General features: G+C 44.9%; 1 protein-coding gene across 1 annotated transcript in view; it reads right to left on the bottom strand.

Annotated features, from left to right (window-relative positions):
• KIAA1549 (KIAA1549 ortholog) overlaps window positions 1-20073 on the bottom strand; it is a 938976-nt gene that overhangs the window by 201487 nt on the left and 717416 nt on the right. The window lies entirely within an intron of this gene.

Raw genomic sequence — 20073 nt, forward strand, 5'->3', positions numbered from 1 at the left:
ATACATATACTTGCAATACTTTCCCATGGGACCCCTTTCAGTCGTGAGGTGATAGAGGGACAAGGACCAAAGTTCCACCAGCAGATCGGCCGTATCTGACCTGGGGAGTCTGGGTGCAGCGGTGCTGGACAGGTTGGTAGCCTTGCACTCTATGCGGAAGAAGGGAAGGGGGGCACAAGGAAATAGACTTCAAAAAGGGGGGGGTGGGAGGACAAGTCTGGGGGCTCCCCACAGGGGGCTCGGGCCATGAGGGTCCTGGGAGTACTTGGGAGCAGTCGGTTTCCTTAGAAGAGGGGCGGGCAGCTAGGGTGCTGAGTTTTTGTGGTCGGCTGGCTCTCGTGTGTCAAGGTGCTCACTGGTGTCAGTCAGGACCAGCAAGGGGGAAAGTGGACAAAAAGTGGACAGCATGGACATTCTCAGTGCTGGTCTCTGTTGTGTCAACGCCGCCCCTTGCTGGCTGTTCTTCAGTGAGGATGTTGGGAGTCCAGACTGAACTTTCAAAAAGGTTTGATTGCGGCAAAGGTTTGGGACCCCAGGTATTGGTGCAAGAGGGCTCATACAGGTCCTGGCGTCTTCAAACTTAGCAGGAAGACTGATCTGACCTCCTGGAGTACTCCGACCTTCTTCTGGGTGGCTACTGCTCTGTGGACCCGGTGGATAGATGCTTCTTTAAACTGGCCATCCCGGTCGGTGCCTGCAGACGAGTAGCTCCTCTACTCCAAGGGAAATGCGGACTGCTAGGCGAAGTACAAGCAACCCCCTGGGACTTCTGGAGGATGTACAGCTGCAGGATGAGTCAGGTCTTTGCAATAGTCAAGTCTCTGTACGGTAGGCAGGGTTTGACCAAAAGTCCGCAGTAGTCTTCAGTTCTTGCGGGGGTCGGCTTTTCAGTGTTATGTGATCACATTGTAGGCCTGGGTAGAAACACCACCATTTTACAATCTCAAGTTTTTAAGTTACCTTCTTTCTTAAACACAATGAAATTTAACACACATTTGTTTGTGGGCCTGCGCAGGATAATATTCTCTGAAACCAGCTTTGCTTACATTTCTACTGCGGAGGCAAATTATCAAATACCTTGAACATTCTGTACAAGGGCGAAGTTCACTACGCAAAATTTTATTTGTTATTGTCCGTTTGGTGACAGTTATCCCAATGGAATAAATAGCGGCCTAACTAGGGCTTCTGCATGGCAACATGAATGATGTTGATTATATAAACAACATCACTCCCTTGTTTAGACAGAGGAGCATTTCGCTGACACGGACAGGTCACCCCATGCCGGAATTACAGCCCACCTGATTCCTGCTTACCTCATGCAAGGGATGCTGCCCAGCTCTTCACCAAGACGGGCAACCTGATGACACTTACCGACAGGTAATGGGGAGTTAGATTACCTACATAGATTTGGCAGATTCACTCAACTCAGACTCACTATGTTAGGAAGTGCTAGTTAGGAGTACATTATATTACAGTACTTATTTGCAAATATATCTTCTCTGTAAAAACAAAATGGCTGAACTGTATCTTTTTCACCAATCTCGTTGTGCTAATAACTTTTTTTCTTCTATTGATTATTGCAGTACATGTATTTTACTCAAGAATAACAATACTTCAATAAATATTGAAAAAGCATGATGTGTATTTCTTGTGCATCTCTTTAGGTATGCATGAGTAACCAAATGAAAACGTCTAGCTCTGTTACCACGATATCCTTGGGGAGTTGGGGTTGTCATGTTCTGAGGTTGGACAATCTAATTGTTATCTTGTCAGGTTAGGGGTACAGATGGTGCACTGTGAACTAGCAGGACTAAGGCCAACATATCTGGATGGTGTGTGTGAAGTTAGTCTTGCACAGTTCTGATGTTTATGTTGTCCTACAAATGCAGTTTTTTACTTGGAAAGTATAAGCTGTACGATATGGCGCCACCAATGTTCTAGGTTTGGTTCTTATTTAATGGATCACCTGAGTAGTTTTCTTTTGTATAGCCAAAAACACCTACTCACATCATAACCAGAGACTTCTGTGGTGTTAGGGAAAAATACTCCTAAGCTGCGTAGGTAAAAACTATGTATTGGTTATAGGTTGTTCAAGCTTGAACCTTTCAAAGGATAACCCCATAAATATACCCTCTCTGAATTCCATATATTCATATGGCTGATGACGACACAGCAATTAACATAGCAGTAAACTGCAGACATGCGGTTACACAAATGTTGCAACAACATGGACTGTCCCTTGCGGGTGGAGACATTACCTTTGTGGTTGAGGCCCAGCAGCAGAATCACGAACAAGACAGTTTCAAACATACACCGCGGCAGCAGTCCCTAACAACTACACAGCTTATGCAGCTCTAGAAATACCACTAACATACCAAAAACACCAGAACTGGTTTGAAGGCGCCCTACCACATACACGCAACATTAGACTAGGTTCCCTTAGCAATGAGGGAGCAGTATGACCAGTCTTAGCCAGCTACAATCCTTACTGAGATATAGAAAATCTGACAGGTTCAGACCTGCACATACAATATAAAGATCTGGTTAAAACATATAGATGTTTGAGACAATCTGTCATGAGAACAATTACAATAAATCCTGCAATGGCTGCTCAAGCTACACAACCTCATTTGGGTATGTCTGAAATTAGTCCAGTGACCATCAATGCTGTCATGGGTAAAATTCCCATCAGATGGGAGGAAATTCCGTTATGGATTGCACAAATAAGTCAGCTTGAAGCAGTGTTTCCCCATATGGGACCTCAGCTGCAGGATATGCCAGAACCCACCATACACCCTCACCAGCTGTTTTGACAGAAGTGCTTAAACAGATCCAAAATGAGAATGGGGCAGGCCCTGCCCTGGATTTGGGGATGAAACTGATGGACACATTTGCCACAGTACCCGCCATATTACTGAGTAACATCAAAGGGAAAGCAGCAGCATTGTCTATATGCAACCGACTCAGAAATGTATCCGGGACAACAGGAGTGCAAATTACCCAAAATTATAGACGAAACCTATGCATCAATCAGTAGAGATAATTTGGGAGCTAGACTAGTAAACTACAAATTAAGGGTAATTCTGAAAAGAATAACTTGAAACAGGCATCAGACTCTTTTACTAAGAGGTGGATAATGAAAAAAATAAAGAGAGGACTAAAGCACTGGGTGGGTCTCTTCAACAGGAGTCCACTGAAAAATGCTATAAGCTGCACAACCGTAAAAATATTAAAACAGCAGGATACTGATACACATTCCTCTCGTTCCTTGCAGGATTAATCCGAAAAACGCTCGGCGAGACAGGGACAATCAGAGCACAGACCAGGGGAGTATGTGAAACCAAGGAAGGACTCCCAAAGCTCATATGACTTTATAAAACAGGAATACAAACCTAACCATAGCATGAGCCTCAAATAAAAAAAGGAAGGCACCTGGTATCAAAGTCAAGCTTGCTCCGGATATTAAGGACACTGCTTCAGAGCGGGGAGTGGGCTTTGACCATGCTGAACAGCATGGCAGAAGTCATGATAGTTTGCCGGAACCTTATGGAGTGCCTGTCAGCAGTAGCAACGATTGACTACATCCAGGTGGAAACACTGGATAGGAGAGTGAGTGCCCCACATCAACTATATGAGATACAACTCCAAATGGAGGGAGATATACAATATCCCATAAAAGTTCTCTTTTGGGAGAACATGTCATTCAGCTATGACATTCTGCCCTTTTTTACCCAAGAAAGGAGACTAGCATTACCTGGTCTGGTAAAGACCTCCATTCCTTAAACCTGACCACAGGTGTACAATACTCGACCCTAGTCAGGATGTTTTGGAGATCTATGTGCAAAAACTGCAGTTGTCATATTTCTGGCTAAAATACATTGCTTAAATCTACTTCATTTAGGAATGTTCACTATAAGACCTCCCGCAAATTCTGCCTTGCTCTGCTCAATGCACAATCTTTGGTGAAACACGCACACAAACTTCCTAAACTCATTGAGAGTCATCAGCTAGACGTTATTTTGGTCACAGAAACCTGGGCAAATAACTCCAGCCCTGATCCCTTTATTGCAACCTCCCTAGGATATTCTATGGCCAGAGTAGACAGACCGATTAAAATAGGAGGAGGTTTAGGGATAATCTACAAAACTCACTTCAAGTGTAAAACTGGCTCCACACCCAATCTGGAGTGCAAGACTCTCTCCTTTAGCTTGGAGCTAACTAAATGTTATTAATTTAGAGGCCTATTCATTTATCATCCTCCCGGCCTAAGGCAAGACTTCTTTTTTTTTTTTTGTAAGAAGGCGAGACTTCTTACAATCCATTAATACTCTGTTTGAAGTAGGGGCCTGTAACAATGATTTCACAGTGCTAAGTGACCTCAACTTCCATTTGGATTGTACGGAGGATAAAGACACTGAGGCGATCCTTGATATCATGAATACTTTTAATCTGCCACAAATACTACATCAGCCCACCCACAACGCTGGTTACACATTAAACGCCATTTTTCTCCGACTCTGGACTATTACTAACTGATAATGGGGCAGCACCTCTCAGGTTGATTCTGTCCCATTACTGGACCCTAATCAGGCTACAGCCAACTATACATATTGGCTAAACTCTGCCATTTCGAAAGCAGTCCCTAATAAAAATTGTGGGCAAAATAGACCGAAACAATCTGCACCTTGGTTCACAGAAACAATTTGCCTTGAAAAACAAAAATGTAGAAGGCTGGAAAGGAAATAGAGATCTAATTAGAACTCCCACGACAAAGAAATCTATAAATATCCCCTTGCCAAGAATAAGGCAGTTATTATCAATGAAAAATATACCTTCTTCACGCAACAAATTGAAAGCTCTAAGCACTGTTCTAGAGAACTCTTCCAGGTCATAAATAAACTTATCAAAGCTCCAAGGACTAAAGGAGGGTAATAAGAGCCAATCTTTTTGTGAAAAAGTAGCCTCCCACTTCTGCAACAAAGTGGGTCAAATGTATAATCAATTCACTTCCTTCAGCACTGTTGACCCTAGCCTTAGCTCTTCCACAGACCAATTGCCTAATCATGATCTTCCTGTTGGCAGCTTCCAACCTAATTTGAGTTCATTTTCCTTTTCCAAGGTTGCTGAAGTCCTTAATTTGATCAAGTCAATTAGTCTTTATTTCGAATGATAAGAATTCATAAAAGACAATATACAATCATGTACAATATAAAATACACTAGGAATCCCTAGGACTAAAAAGCACAATACACAAACAGTATACATAAATTACATATAAACGGGACGATCAGTGCAAAGGTGCATTCAGTCTCTTAATTCGGATCAGCCAGGACCATCCCAGGAATTTAGCAACACAAACCACCACAATTTCCGATCTTACAACTTGCAATTTCCTGAGTGCATCACGATAACCACTACAATTCAAGGATGCACATATGGGTTTTAGCCACTTGTTTCTAGGTTCACGATAAACAGGACAAGCAAAGAAAAGATGACCAATACTTTCTTCCTGGTCAGAACACCAGGGACATTTGCTTCCTGTCTTCGCATCCCATTTAGCAGTAAAGGAATTGACTGGCAAGGTGCCAGTACGGAACTGATGATAGAGCTTACGATCTAACACCTTGGGTATCAAATCCAAATACTGCTCTAATAAGGGAGTGACCTTGTGCAATAAAAATGTTCCTGTTAAATTAGTGTCCAGGGATTGGGTTACCAAGATGGATTTTTTCCATGCCCAAAAGAGCGCCTTAAACTCAGATTTGGATGGGAAAGTAGACCCCCCTGGATCTGACCAAAGCTCAGGAAGGCCCATCATATATAGGGTGTTTCTGACTTCCCTAAACCAGTGTAATTTTTGTGCACCCCATAATGATTTTACCTCGTCTAGTTCCCGAGCAAAAAAACTAAGCTCGGGAGTAGACCAAAGGCGACGCCAGAGTGACACTATGCGATACTGGACCAAATCATTGATTGGTCTACAACCTAGGTCAAGTAACAAGGGTTTTATGGGTGCAGACTGCGGGAGACCTACCAGGTTCCGTAGGAACCTGTTTTGTGCCACAGCCAAGCATGAAAGATCTTTGTGACCCCAGACTTCGGCTCCATATAGGGTTGCAGAAAGGACCTTAGCCTCATAGATCTTAAGGGCGGGGGTAATACGTTTTGTAAAAGAGTTCTTTTGCTCAAGAACCAAACAACCAGCCAACCTATTAAATTTCAATTTGGACGTCTCCAATTGGGAGTTCCAGTCGAGATGATGATCAAGAGTCACACCAAGATATGTCATGACCTTGACCTGCTCAAGTTGGACCCCGTTTAGAGACACAGAACAGATCGGAGGGGTTTTCTTACAAAAAACCATAAATTTGGTCTTTTCAACATTTATTTGTAAGTCGTTTGCATTACAAAACTCAGAAAATCTATTCAGGGCGACCTGGAGCCCTCCTCTTGTTTTCGAAAGGAGGAGGGTGTCGTCTGCAAAAATAAGCATAGGATATTTGCGACCACCCAACATTGGTGCATCGGACTGTGTGTTATTAAAATATTGGACCACCTGATTAATAAACAAGAGGAACAAGGTGGGGGCCAGGACACAGCCTTGGCGCACCCCACGTTGTACAGGGAAGCATTCGGTCACCTGCCCCTGGCTGCCCCATCTTACCTGAGCGAAATGATCCTCGTGTAAGCGCTGGACAAGGCTCAAAAGCTCTAAAGGAAGACCCATTGATCTAAGAGCTTCCCATAGCTTCTTCCTTGGGACTAAGTCAAAAGCCGACTTAAGGTCGACAAACGCGGCATATATTACGCCGCCGCCCAACAAAACCACTTTCCAAAAAAGTAGTGAAAACCGGAGAACCTGGTCAATAGTACTAATGCCAAACCTAAACCCTGCCTGCATAGGAGAAAGTATGTTATTAGTGTCGATCCATTCCTGGATTCTTACTAAAATCATCCTAGACACAATTTTCTGAATCGCATCGATCAGACTAATTGGCCGATAATTGTTTGGGACGGAGCGATCACCCTTCTTATATACTGGCAGGATTTCCGCACCTTTCCAGGATTTCGGGATCTCTGCGCCTGCAGCTATATGGTTTGCCAATTGTGTGATATATGGAACCCATAAGTCAGGGTTAAGCTTAAAAAGGTCTGCGGGAATGACATCTAGGCCAGGAGCTTTTCCCGACTGGACTGACTCAAGAGCTTGTAAGGTATCAGTTTCCAGAAAGATAAGTCTATCTCCTAATGGTAGTAGAGGACTCAGTGGGAAGATAGCTATTGTTTGATCCAGAGCTATATTTGGGTCGTTGAATTGTGCCGAGAAAAATTCAACCCAAGATTGTGCTGACACGTGATTATCAGGTGTTTGGGCAACTGAAGCCCTTCCCCTCCTCACGATCAGCCAAAATTCTGTTAGATTGGAAGACTCACAGGCTCTAAGGAGGGCGAGCCAGTAAGAGTCATCCCAATCCCGCTTGGCCACCCAGAGGGTATGTTTATAACACTGCCTAGCAACCCTGATATCTACAATGTTCCTAGCCTTAACAGCAGCTACTAAGCTACTGTGAGCTGCTCTGCAACTCTTGTTGTACCATTTTTTTGTACGCCTTAATGGGGGCAGGTTTAGAGGGCTTAGTAAGGAGGTTTTTGAGACTCAAAAAACACTCCTCCTGGAGATTGATGAAAGTTGGATCAACAACACCAGAGGGGGATAATGGTGGCATCCTACTCCTCACGCTCCTGACCTTCTCCTCTATCTTGGCGATAAGCGCTAGATCGTCTAACACCCTGGACCATTTTACACAACGTCTGTTGTCGCACAAGACTACGTCTGACGTCAAGCAGTTGGTTCCACAGGCTTGGGCACCCAAGCCAGAGACCAAGATCTCCAGTGAAAGGGGATTGTGATCGCTCTCTGGACGGGGCTCTACCACCATATCTCGCACAATTGACCAACATTCAATATTGATCAATATGTAGTCGATACGGCTAGAGCTTGAACCATTGTCAAAGGTATTTGTCCCTAATCTATCTGAGCGTGTGCGCCCATTAACAGCCCGGAGGCCCCATTCCAAACAAAAGCCCAGCCAATGTAGGGCTGCCTCGGCACCCCTAACTCCCCTAGGGATAGTTAACGGGGGAATGTTCCATGCTGTATCCTCCTCTGCGCCCACATCCTCTGCCAGGGTAAGTATGGGCTCAAAGGAGGAATTCATATCGCCCGCTATCATAACAATCTGGTCAACTGTAAGGTTCGTCAGTACCCGGTCAAGGTCGTTCAACACGGTTTGCTTTCTCCCACCCTGGCAGCCACGGGCATAGACATTAACCAGAAAAAGATCAATGGCGTCGACTTTACTCAAAGTGATGCACAGAAGATCCACACTCTCTACCAAAATCTCCTTGCCATGAAAGCCCAGATTATTTTTAATCCAGATGGTTAAGCCACCTGAGGCCCTACCCTTAATACTCTGTGTGGCGGGGTTTGAGAAATTAAGATAGCCCACCCTGTATAAGGGGACTGTTGACCATGTTTCCTGGAAGATAATGATGTCGTATAGGTCGATAAAGTTGGTCCAATCGACATTATCCAGGCGTCCCCGTAGCCCTGCGATGTTCCAGGATGCCACTCTCAGTGGGTTATCCGTACCATTTGCTCGGCAAATAGGAGCCAGACCCTGCGCATCTAACCCAGACATAGCCAGAACAACGCTAGGGTCTGGAGTTGGACACAGATTCCCAAGCGCAGTGAGGCCAATACAAGGCGATGTTAAGGTAGTAAGTTGGGCTGCCTCCCTGGAATAAGGAGAGTTCGTCAGATTTCTAGGAGGAGTTAAGTTGATACTGGATTTTGTAGAGGTGGTAAATGGGACTATCTCCCTAGTGTGAGGGAAATTCCTTAGTGGCAGTATGTCAACAGACCCCCCATGTCAATCGACATCCTCCAGACAACCGAACATATTCACTTCCTTCAGCACTGTTGACCCTAGCCTTAGCTCTTCCACAGACCAATTGCCTAATCATGATCTTCCTGTTGGCAGCTGCCAACCTAATTTGAGTTCATTTTCCTTTTCCAAGGTTGCTGAAGTCCTTAATTTGATCAATTCCACCAATTCAGGGTCCCCCTATGACCCCTGCCCCACATCCATCCTGTCCCTATTGCCTCATATTCAACTAATATTTTTAATGGGATTTCAGTACTGGAATCTTTCCTGACATGTGGAAAATGATTTTATTCTGCTACTCCTTAAGAAGCACAATCTAGATCCTGATAACCTAGAAATGGGACAATAGTTTGCTGGGTTACCATTTCCTGCAAAAATAGTGGACACACAAATGAATACTCAATTGACACAGTTTATTCATTTAAATCATTCATTGGACCCTACTCAATTCGTGTTCAGAGCCGAGCAGAGGGGACATTAATAAAAACAGCAGATGAGTTAAGAACTATTCTAGACAGAGGAGGCTCTGCAGCACTTGTTCTTCTCGACCTGTCAGCGGCCTTCGAAACGGTTGCCTCACTGCTCGCCTCAAAAAAACTTGACATCACCAACAAAGCTCTTGCATCGCTTCAGTATTTTTTTTGAAGGGGAGGGAACACTCAGTCATGCTGGAAAAAATGTCACCTAGGTCTTTTTCTCTTCATTGCGGGATCCCACAGGAATCCTCTCTTAGCCCATTACTCTTTAACATTTATGTCACCTAACTGGTTTCCCTGATTAGATCTTTTGGGTTTTCCCCCACTTCTTACATTGACGATACGCAGATCATTATTTCTGCATCGGATAACGCAAATGTCACTATCTCCCAGTTTTATAACTATGAGAACTGTTCGCAACTGGATGGGCAAACATTGCCTTAAGTTAAACTCACCATTAATTATAATGGGGTATTCCCGTGACCCTCAGAACCTGGGTCCTAAAGATAAACAAAAATAGTGGTTCTGTCAGGTAAAGCACAATTTCTTTGCTTTGCTATGCAAATTAAGTTAAACTCAGACAAAACTGAGGTCATTCTCTTCGGTAATAGACCTCATTTCTGGAGCCTGTCGTGCTGGCCATCTGAGTTAGGAATACTTCCCATCCCGGTTAAAAAAGTGAGCAATCTTGGAATACTTATAGATAATTTGAATTTTAATCAACACATCAGCTCTGTTACTTCTTCCAGTTTCAACACCTTGAGAATCATCAGGAAGATCCTTCCTTTTATTCCACTTAACTCAAGGAAAACAATCATTACATTACTTATTCTCACTAAATTGGATTATTGCAATGGACTCTTTATTACGCTCCAAAAACAATATTTGAAAAACCTATGGAGTGTGCAAAATGCGGCAGCAAGACTTATTCTTGATCTTCCTAAATTCCAACCAGTGTCCGCCCCTATTAGAGGACTCCATTGGCTTCCAGTGAGTAGCTGAATCAAATTTAAAGTGTTATGCCTTACCTATAAAGCTCTGCATGACATAGGCCCCCTCCATCTCAAACAGTCACTTACCTGGTATGTTCCCAGCAGACATTTGAGATCTAAAAGCGCCATGTTGCTTTCCCTTCCCAGATTTGGGAGACCCAAATTAGGGGGAGGTGGGGGGTATAGGAGGCAGTAGTTCCACCTCAGAAGCCCCCGCACCTTGGAACAGTCTGCCTATAAACATCAGAGCAGCTTCCACCCTACTGACTTTCAGGAAACTGCTCAAAACTTGGCTCTTTAACATCTAGTCCTTAGTTCTCCCTAACCGAACTGCTATACCATTTCAGCGCCAAGACACCTATGTGTATTCGTGCACTTTTAAGATTTTGTAACATAACATTCTCTTGGCTGAAAAGGATTGGCCACAAATGTTAGTTATAGACTGCCCAGAGTGAGAAACAGTAACTGCACCTGGTTTTTCCGACCTCGTCTCAGATGCAGTTAAACATTCATATGCCAAGGAGTGGCCCCTAGCGCAAGCTCCAGCGTAGACTGCCACCATGTGGGGTGGGATAACGGTTCCCCATCTCACCTCATACAAGTGAGGTCAACCCCACTACCTCGTATACAAAATCCTATTAAACATGAGGCTAAAAATCAAGTTGGAGAAATACTCACAGAACTTGAATACCAAGGTGCAATTGAAATTTGCACCTCCCCTAGGAACAATCCTTTGTTTCCAGTAATGAAACCAGACAATTCATAACATTTAGTGTTAGATTACAGACACTAGAACTCTACTACATGTACATTCTCTGTACAAAGCACGCACAACGTGGCACTATTGACCAACAGAGTGCTTGCAGGATACAAAACCACATTAGACATTTCAAATGTATTTTTTTTCAAAATACAGTGCCTGAAAGCAGGTATTTGCCTGCATTCAGTGCTCTAGGTTCTCAAAAGCAGTTCTGTTGATTGCTCCAAGGGTATAATAATAGCCCAGGGTTGTCTTCAGCCTGGGTTACAGAACTTTTGCAAGATTTTGACGACCAGGCATATGTCGATGACATATACCTAATGGATGATGACCTATCAACTCACTTGGCTAAAGTAGATCACATAGTTTTGGGATTTGCTCACATGGGCTACAAATTTAATTTCAAGAATTCAAAAATAGCCTACTTCAGTGTCCTGTTTCAGGATACGAGTTGTCAAGTGAAAGCAGAAGTCAAGCCTTGCCACACATTTCCTCTAGAAGTGTGCACTTCTATAACCGCCAAACAATACTAATGCAAAATTGATGGACAGAATTCAGAAAATGTCATACATTCACCCCAGTACAGAAATCTGGGCCTGAATCCATAGTTTGTTTGCTCACCATGCCATTCCAGTTTGGGCCCAGCCATTTGCAAATCAGTCTTGACCCTGCGCCCAATGGGAACAGTCCAGCCTGAACTGCCAGGCCAGGTCCTCTCTGGACTGGAAACAGGCATCCTAGGACCGGTTTCTGGCTTTCAGCCTCGTCAGCCAGGATAGCATGACTCCAGTGGCATGGAGAGCACGGGACCCACGTCTGGGCATACCCAACCTACTCTGGGTGACAAATGCAAAAAGAATGACGCCCTGAAACCGGTCCCAGGATGCTGGTTTCCAGTCAAGGGAGGACCTGGCTTGGCAGTTTGGGTTGGACTGTTCACACAAGGTACAAGGTCAAGACTGATTTGCATATGGCTGGGTCCAAACTGGGGTGGTGTGGTGAGCAAAAGAATGATGGATTTAACCCAGATCCTTGTGACTGGGGGTGAATGGTTGCATTGTCCAGCATTCCGTCCTTCAATTGTATCTTTTGCATCCAATCAATACTAGGCTTTCTGAACTCTGGAAACAACATACATTCCGGACTATTCAGAACGGGTTAAACGGTTCTACGACTTGAATTGTCCAGACTTTTCAAGCACACATTGAACAACTGAACACACACAAATACTATGTTCAGTACAAGCTGACATGACAGCTTCAAACACTTACACACATGTGTAAACACAACACACCTGGTGATCCATATAATTATGGGTGAATCAGAGTACAACTATGTCGCTTCAATAAAGGAGACAGTGTACTAATTGCATATAAATCGCATATACACCAATGCAGAGATGCGTTTTGCACCGAAAGAAAACATTAAGACTGCAGCACAGAATGCTGTAGTGAAAGAAAGACCTTAGGCTCAGGGGAAACGCATTACTGCCATGCCTCCCGTCCCAGCCATAGAGGTTGTCACATAGGCCAGCATTCCAAACGCAAAAGCTTAAATCTACGATGAATATAATGGACTGACTTACAGCAACAGATGTAGATAACATATTTGACACTACACTACAAACACAAGCATACCTGCAATATGAAAACAAATATCCTATGCCTCATTAAGTCATGCCACTAGATCAGTATGAAGTCATGCCTCTAGATCATAGGTCTTCAAACTGTGGGGCGCGCCCCCCTGGTGGGGCGCAGCATCCCCTCAGGGGGGCGCGCATCCCACCACTTCACCTTCCATTGTTCTTCCAGGCGCACAACGCCCATCAGGCTGAAAGGGCTTCAGCCCCCGCTGGCGTGTGTCTCAGCCCGGGCATGATTGCATGAGGGAGAATGGTGCTGAAAGCACTCAGGGATCTTTGTTAAGTGTCACACTCACGCCTGTCGCCAGTATGAGGTTCTCTGCAGGTCTGTCATTCTGAGGCAACAGATCCTGGTGCGCGAGGAGGGACAGGTGCCTTAAAGTGTTACTAAGAAATTAACAAACAAAAATGATGTAAGTACTGTTCCAACTAAATGTGCCAATGATTATTGAATACGCTATATTGTATGTGATTTCATGATGCCCTAAGTTTATAATAAAAATATAAAAAAAAAAAAAAAAGGAATGAACAAACAACTGTCCCAGGGAAATAGCGCTCTCTTTTCTCCAAACAATGTGTTCGACCAGTTTCTCTTCAAATTATATTCTTGACTTGACATGGCGCATTCCAATCGGACCGGCGGGGTATTGTCCTGCAAGCCTTAAAATCTCTGTTTTTAACACAGGCGGAGAGAGAGCATTAAAGTGGCTTATGGTCACTGCCTGTTACTGATGGTGTTAGCCCAAAAGCACCTGCTGCTGTTCACGCAGGGTTTCTTCTACGAAGGGGTAGATATAGCGCTACCCAGAGGCATGCTGGCAGCACTACACAGCACCGATGAATGATGCATTTCTTGAGGGCTTGAACATGCTGAATGCTTCTAATATGTGATGTGCTGCTGCTGCCATGCCAGTGTTATTCGCAGTGGTTGAACTAAGTTCTTGAAAATGTGCTAGTGCCTCAAAGTAGAGCTTGCACTGCACTTGTCGCTGTTAGGCCAGAGTTGCTGTGCAGCAGGGGCGGCTGGTGACATTTGAAAGTGGTGAGGCGTAAACTAATTTGCATATTGCAGCGAGCGCAGCGAGCGAGCCCGAACCACCTTGCATCCATCCATACATCATTCATGCATCCACCCATCCATCCATCCACCCACCCACCCATCCATCCACCAATTCTGCATCCATCATTCATTCATGCATCCACCCATCCATCCATCATTCATTCATGCATCCACCCATCTATCCTGCATCCATCATTCATTCATGCATCCACCCATCCATCCACCCATCCATCCTGCATCCATCATTCATTCATGCATCCACCCACCCATCCATCCACCCATCCATCCTGCATCCATCATTCATTCATCCACCCATCCATCCACCCATCATTCATTCATGCATCCATCCATCCATCCATCCACCCATCCATCCACCCATCATCCATCCTGCATCCATCATTCATTCATGCATCCACCCATCCATCCACCCATCCATCCTGCATCCATCATTCATTCATGCATGCATCCACCCACCCACCCATCCATCCATCCATCCACTCATCCATCATTCATTCATTCATCCATCCATCCACCCATCCATCCATCCATCATTCATTCATTCATGCACCCATCCATCCACCCTGCATCCATCCTGCATCCATCATTCATTCATCCACCCATCCTGCATCCATCCTCCATCCTGCATCCATCATTCATCCACCCATCCATTCATCCACCCATCATTCATCCATCATCCATCCATCCACCCATCCTGCATCCATCATTCATTCATGCACCCATCCATCCACCCTGCATCCATCCTGCATCCATCATTCATTCATCTACCCATCCTGCATCCATCCTGCATCCATCATTCATTCATGCATCCACCCATCCATTCATCCACCCATCATTCATCCATCATCCATCCATCCACCCATCCTGCATCCATCATTCATTCATGCACCCATCCATCCACCCTGCATCCATCATTCATTCATCTACCCATCCACCCATCCTGCATCCATCCTGCATCCAACATTCATTCATGCATCCACCCATCCATTCATCCACCCATCATTCATCCTGCATCCATTCATGCATCCACCCATCCACCCATCCTGCATCCATCATTCATCATTCATGTATTTTTATGACCATATAACTTGCACACAGCTTGTCAGTGTTTAATACCAGTCTCGAACCTTGTACTCCAGCACCAATGATACATGATTAATATTAATTGTTTTTAAAACATGTATTTATTCGAAACCAATTTCACACCTTAGTCGGAACATCATTTTTATTTGTTTTTTAAAATATCTATTTATTTAACACCAAAGTAAGTCATTTATACATTTTTATGGTTCAATAAGAGGCTCGAACCTGGTTTCCCAGCACCAAAGTCGGCCGTGCTATCCGTCAGGGGTTATGTAACCGGGCTATGTATTGACCAGCCAATCCTGCGCCAGGATTGGCTGGGGGGGCACCATGACTCCTCGCCCAGTCGCCCTGTGTAACCCCGGGGGCTGCGGCCCGCCCCCTGGTCCTCTCTCTAAGGGGGAATTCACAGGAAAACGATCTGCGCATGCGCGGGCATGTTTGTGCCCAAAAATACACTTGCGCAGCTGCAGCAGCCCGATCCTCCCCCCCCCCCCCCTTGCGCACTCCGGGAAGGTCGGGTGTCTCCCGGTTTCCCGGCCGGCAGATAGTGCGATTTTTTAAAATAATTGTGTTTGGCTTCTAGTGACGACGTGGTGGGTCCATGGGGCTTAGTGGAGCTACGCCCCTACGCCCCAATGGACGCAACGCGCCTGTGTGCAGTAAAAGCTCGATCTGCTGTGGACTCGGCTGGGCAGTGTCTGGAGTCTTATCTCCAGCACGCCCAGAGTTTTTCACAGGTCTATAAAGACCATGTGTATTTTCACATACCTTTTGTAAACTGGTTACCGAGGCCATTTGTTTTCTGGTTCCATTACCCCCTGGGCCCCAACTCTGCCTATTCATTTCATTTGGATTTTACTTTTTACTGCGTTAGTGTTAGAATGCATTTCGTGAAAGAGAATATAAAGTAGGGTTACCAAAAGAAAAGTGACAGCTATGTGTTTTTTAAAGAGCCTGCAAAGGCCTTGTCTTTACACTAAATAGGGTTATAAATAAAATAGTCTGTATTCCTTTGTAATGTGACTTTTCAATCTTACTTTTAATTATCAGTCATGGATCATTCAGGCAGCCCTAGAACACAATTAAAAATGTTTTCTATTTATTTTTGCTGTTATACGTATGCACAGATAAGTGCTGAAAATAGGCTTTAGGGGTCGTCTTCTTATTTTTGTACCGTCTGGGACATCAATATAATTAGCTGGCAAACCAAATCACAAGACTGGAAGTTTGCTGCAGGATGAGCACAATATTTATTTCCTCCACCCGTAATACCTGGACCCTGAATAATGCCATAAAAGCAATCGTTTAACTTATATCTGAAACCCTATGTCAGCCCTAAATACCAAGTGTGTATGGGAATGCACCCTGCATTCAGACAACTCACTCCTCATTCTCGCCCTTCACTTTCATGCTCAGCCTGCGCTCACAGGGATCACAATGTACTCACACAGATCGCCATGCACTCACAGCATCCGCACTCACAACATCCGCTCACCCTGCACTCACAGTGACCACACTGCACTTATGCCACTCGCCATGAACTCACACCATTCTCCCTCCACTTACCCTGCGGTCACATGAGCACACCGCTCACTCTGCACTCACAGTGTTCACTCTGCACTCACAATGCTCTTGCGCTGTTCACGCTGTACCTCACCCTGCAGTCACAAAAGCACACTACTCACCCTGCTCATGTGACACTTCAATCACCTGACCCCCTGACTGCTCACTCTGCAAACTCACTCAAACAAGCCCATTACTAACCATATATTTATTCATCCCACTCTGCACTGACATCCGCACCCACATTTATATGATCACCTCACTCACCCTGCACTCACTCCTCTCACCCTACTCTCACACTGTTGCATTGCTCACTGTGCACTCACATGGGCACTCCTGTCACCCACACAGCGCAGAGGGATAAATGTTCGCGCTCTATAAAACCTCAAATAAATGTACCTGCTACAAAGAACGTGTACCATCCAGATCACAGACCTGAGTGTGAGTAAACTTCGGGTAGCCCTATACATTTTTTTTATGTTTGTCAGAAAGGGGCTATAGAGAGATGAAGTGCATTGTTGGCGAGTGGTAGTGAAAGAATTCATGGAGAAGGAGGAAATGGGGAGGCCCGCACAAAAGGACTGTTGCACTGTGCGCGACCAGTGTTAGGGCCAGCCCTAGCTGGGAGACTTAGCCCCCCCGAAGTTCGGGTCTAGTTGCGCCCCTGGTTGCGTCCCACGTCGTTAGTATGATTGCTGCCTGTTTTTCATACCCCCCATCTCGAGTTAGGGCTCTCTTATTGGAGTACTCATTCAGAACCACCAATCAGTATGTAGTTCCTGCAGCAGAGCACTGCTTTGACGTCAGCTCTGACGTTCCTCCAATGAACGGGACAGCAGGAAAGATGCCCAAGAGTGCCACACATTTTGTTTACATAAAGCTGCAAAATACTTCAACTTTGCTGATGAAACAGCACTTCTTCACTGTTGCCTTTGCCTCGTGGTTGCTGAATTTAAGATCTGGTTGCTGCTGTTCACCTCGCTCTTGAACCCTTCCCCCTCAAGGTTATCCTGGAGCTGGTGACTGTGGAGATGGGGAACCAGGTTCAGTTCTTGGTGCCTGCTCAACATCCTGTGATTCTGGGCAAATCACTTAATCTCCCTGTGCTTATAAAAATGAATGTGTGCTTGTGTAATGTAAAAGCTGCTCATGTAAAGCTCTCCAATACCTTTGGGTCAGGTTTGCGCTATATAAAACTTCAACAAATATATTACATAACTTTGTGAGCGCTCACATTTCCAGGTGCTGCTCAAAACTGGTGTGAAACTATGTGAAAAATAAAGCACCAATGTAATTTTTTGTGGTAATTGTTTCTTGGAGACTTTTCATTGGAACTTTATAATAAGCACAAGCACTACAAAAACATCAGTTTACTAAACACTCTTACTTTATTTAATATTATTTGCCCTATATGACCTGGCCTCTGCAGGAGGGAATGGCCATCAATGATGCAGAGTACCAGCTTCCAGAACTTTTTCGTCAGGTGGTGGTGGTGGGGGGGAGGGGTGAACTCAACGTGTAAAAAGGTTTAGATGGGGGGGCTCAGCCGACAAAAGTTTGAAGACCTCTGCTCTAGATCAATATGATTACATCATCAATCTATACTGATGGTTCCGCACAGCCTGTTGCAGGGACAATGCACCAATACTGTGCAGCGTGCGCTGTTGCGAAGGCTAGAATGGAGGATGGAGAATTCTGCCCATGCAAAACCTTCACGCAGTCACTAGGTGACTGCAAAGAATAGCAGGCTGATTCTGGCACTTGAGAATACAGCTCCTGGATTCCCCACACTGATTGTGTGTGATCCGTATATGGCTTGGTCTAAACTGGAATGGCAGGGCGAACAAAATAATGATGGATTAAACACAGATCTGTGTCTGGGGGTGGATGTTTGACAATGTTCAACATTCCGTCCATCTTTTTGTGTTGCATTTTCACCCTAAGTGGGAAGGGTATGACCCGACGTGGGTCCATTAGTTCAAGCTACCTTGGCTGATTAGGGGTAATGTCTCAGAAACCGGTCCCAGGATGCTTGTTTTCTGGTCCTGGAGGACCTTGCCTTGCAGTTTTTGGTCAGTCTGTTCCCATGGGGAACAGGGTCAAGGCTGATTTGCATATGGTTGGGTCCAATCTGGAATGGCAGGGTCAGCAAAATAACAATGGATTAAACCCAGATCTGTGACTGGGGGTGAATGTCCATCATCTTGTTGTGTAGCATTCCTATTATTGTGTCCAGTCATACGAGCACTTAAACTAATCGAGCCAAAATGGATTCAGAGATTCCAAAGGGTACACTATAAAGCACAAGCAGCTTTGGGGAAGAGTGGCCAAACTCAGAGCGTGTTTGCCACAGGCTCATGTCATACACACACTAAGTCATGAGTGTGTAGGAAGACACGCTGTAGGGAATTCTATGGCTGACGAAGCTACAAAGGCAACAGTGCAAACTGCTGCAGTCGCTTTAATTACTCGTTCAAGGGCGAGGATAGATGGAGACATTATGATGGCTGGCGTGATGGCATCCATTTGCTGACAGGCTTTCCAACAAAATACTCTTAACAGTTAAGTGCGCAAAACATTCCCTTTGCTCAGATTCCCGGAATAGGGAGGTCAAGTAATATCAAACTTAGACCACAGGTTAGATTTAATCCTAGCAGCACATGAGGGCCTAGCATCTGCTCACGCAGGGGTGGCAGCTACAATTTCACTAATACTACTGGTTGCCAGGTTTACACAAAGAGACCAAGGACTTTGACCTTAAATGCGACATCTGCCAGCAGATGAAGGTTTCCACCATAGCTCGTCTAGCACAAACACCTCAATGGATTAGAACAAGCCTTTGGCTTGAGTTTATTTGGACCACTGTGGCCCATTACATTCTGATGGGCCTTGCAAATACATCCTGGTAGCAGTCAATTCCTGCTCTCCATTCTTATGGGTTTGACCCCAGCGATTGGCGACTGTGCGGTACTCCTCCTATCATCCCAAAGGAAAGCGGTAGTGTAGAGGAAGAACTGTGACTTAAAGCAGTCTTTAACAGCCAGGGTATTAGGTTCAGGTCGTTGGGTTTACCACCTGTATGGGGTCCAAAGAGCCCTAAATAATCTGCCTAGAAAATCCACTGGGTGGCCTGACTCCCTATGAAATCCTGTTTGGGGTTAAAATGTGGGTTCCAGACCTCGACAGTCCACAGTAGAGTGGCGGCAAAAACACAATTGAAAAATTTAATATTTGGATGATTTACAGGATCTGAACAATTTTTGAGAAGCTCAGAGCAACGTCCAGCAGGAACGTTCTGTCACTAGTGAAGTGAAGGACACACCAGTGACTCTTGGTTGGATTTCAAAGATCGGGAATCTCGTCCAGGAGAAGGAAGATTGCAGACAAGAAGGAATTCAGACCTTCCTACAGAGCGCATGTACCTATCCTGGCCGTTGAAGGTACAAGAACTGTACTTTAAACAGATCCTTGCTGGCTACAAAAACAATAGATCTCATCAAACCACATCATGTGGTCTGTTCTACATAG

This window comes from Lissotriton helveticus, chromosome 1_1, assembly GCF_964261635.1.
Source record: "Lissotriton helveticus chromosome 1_1, aLisHel1.1, whole genome shotgun sequence".
Lineage (NCBI taxonomy): Eukaryota > Metazoa > Chordata > Amphibia > Caudata > Salamandridae > Lissotriton > Lissotriton helveticus.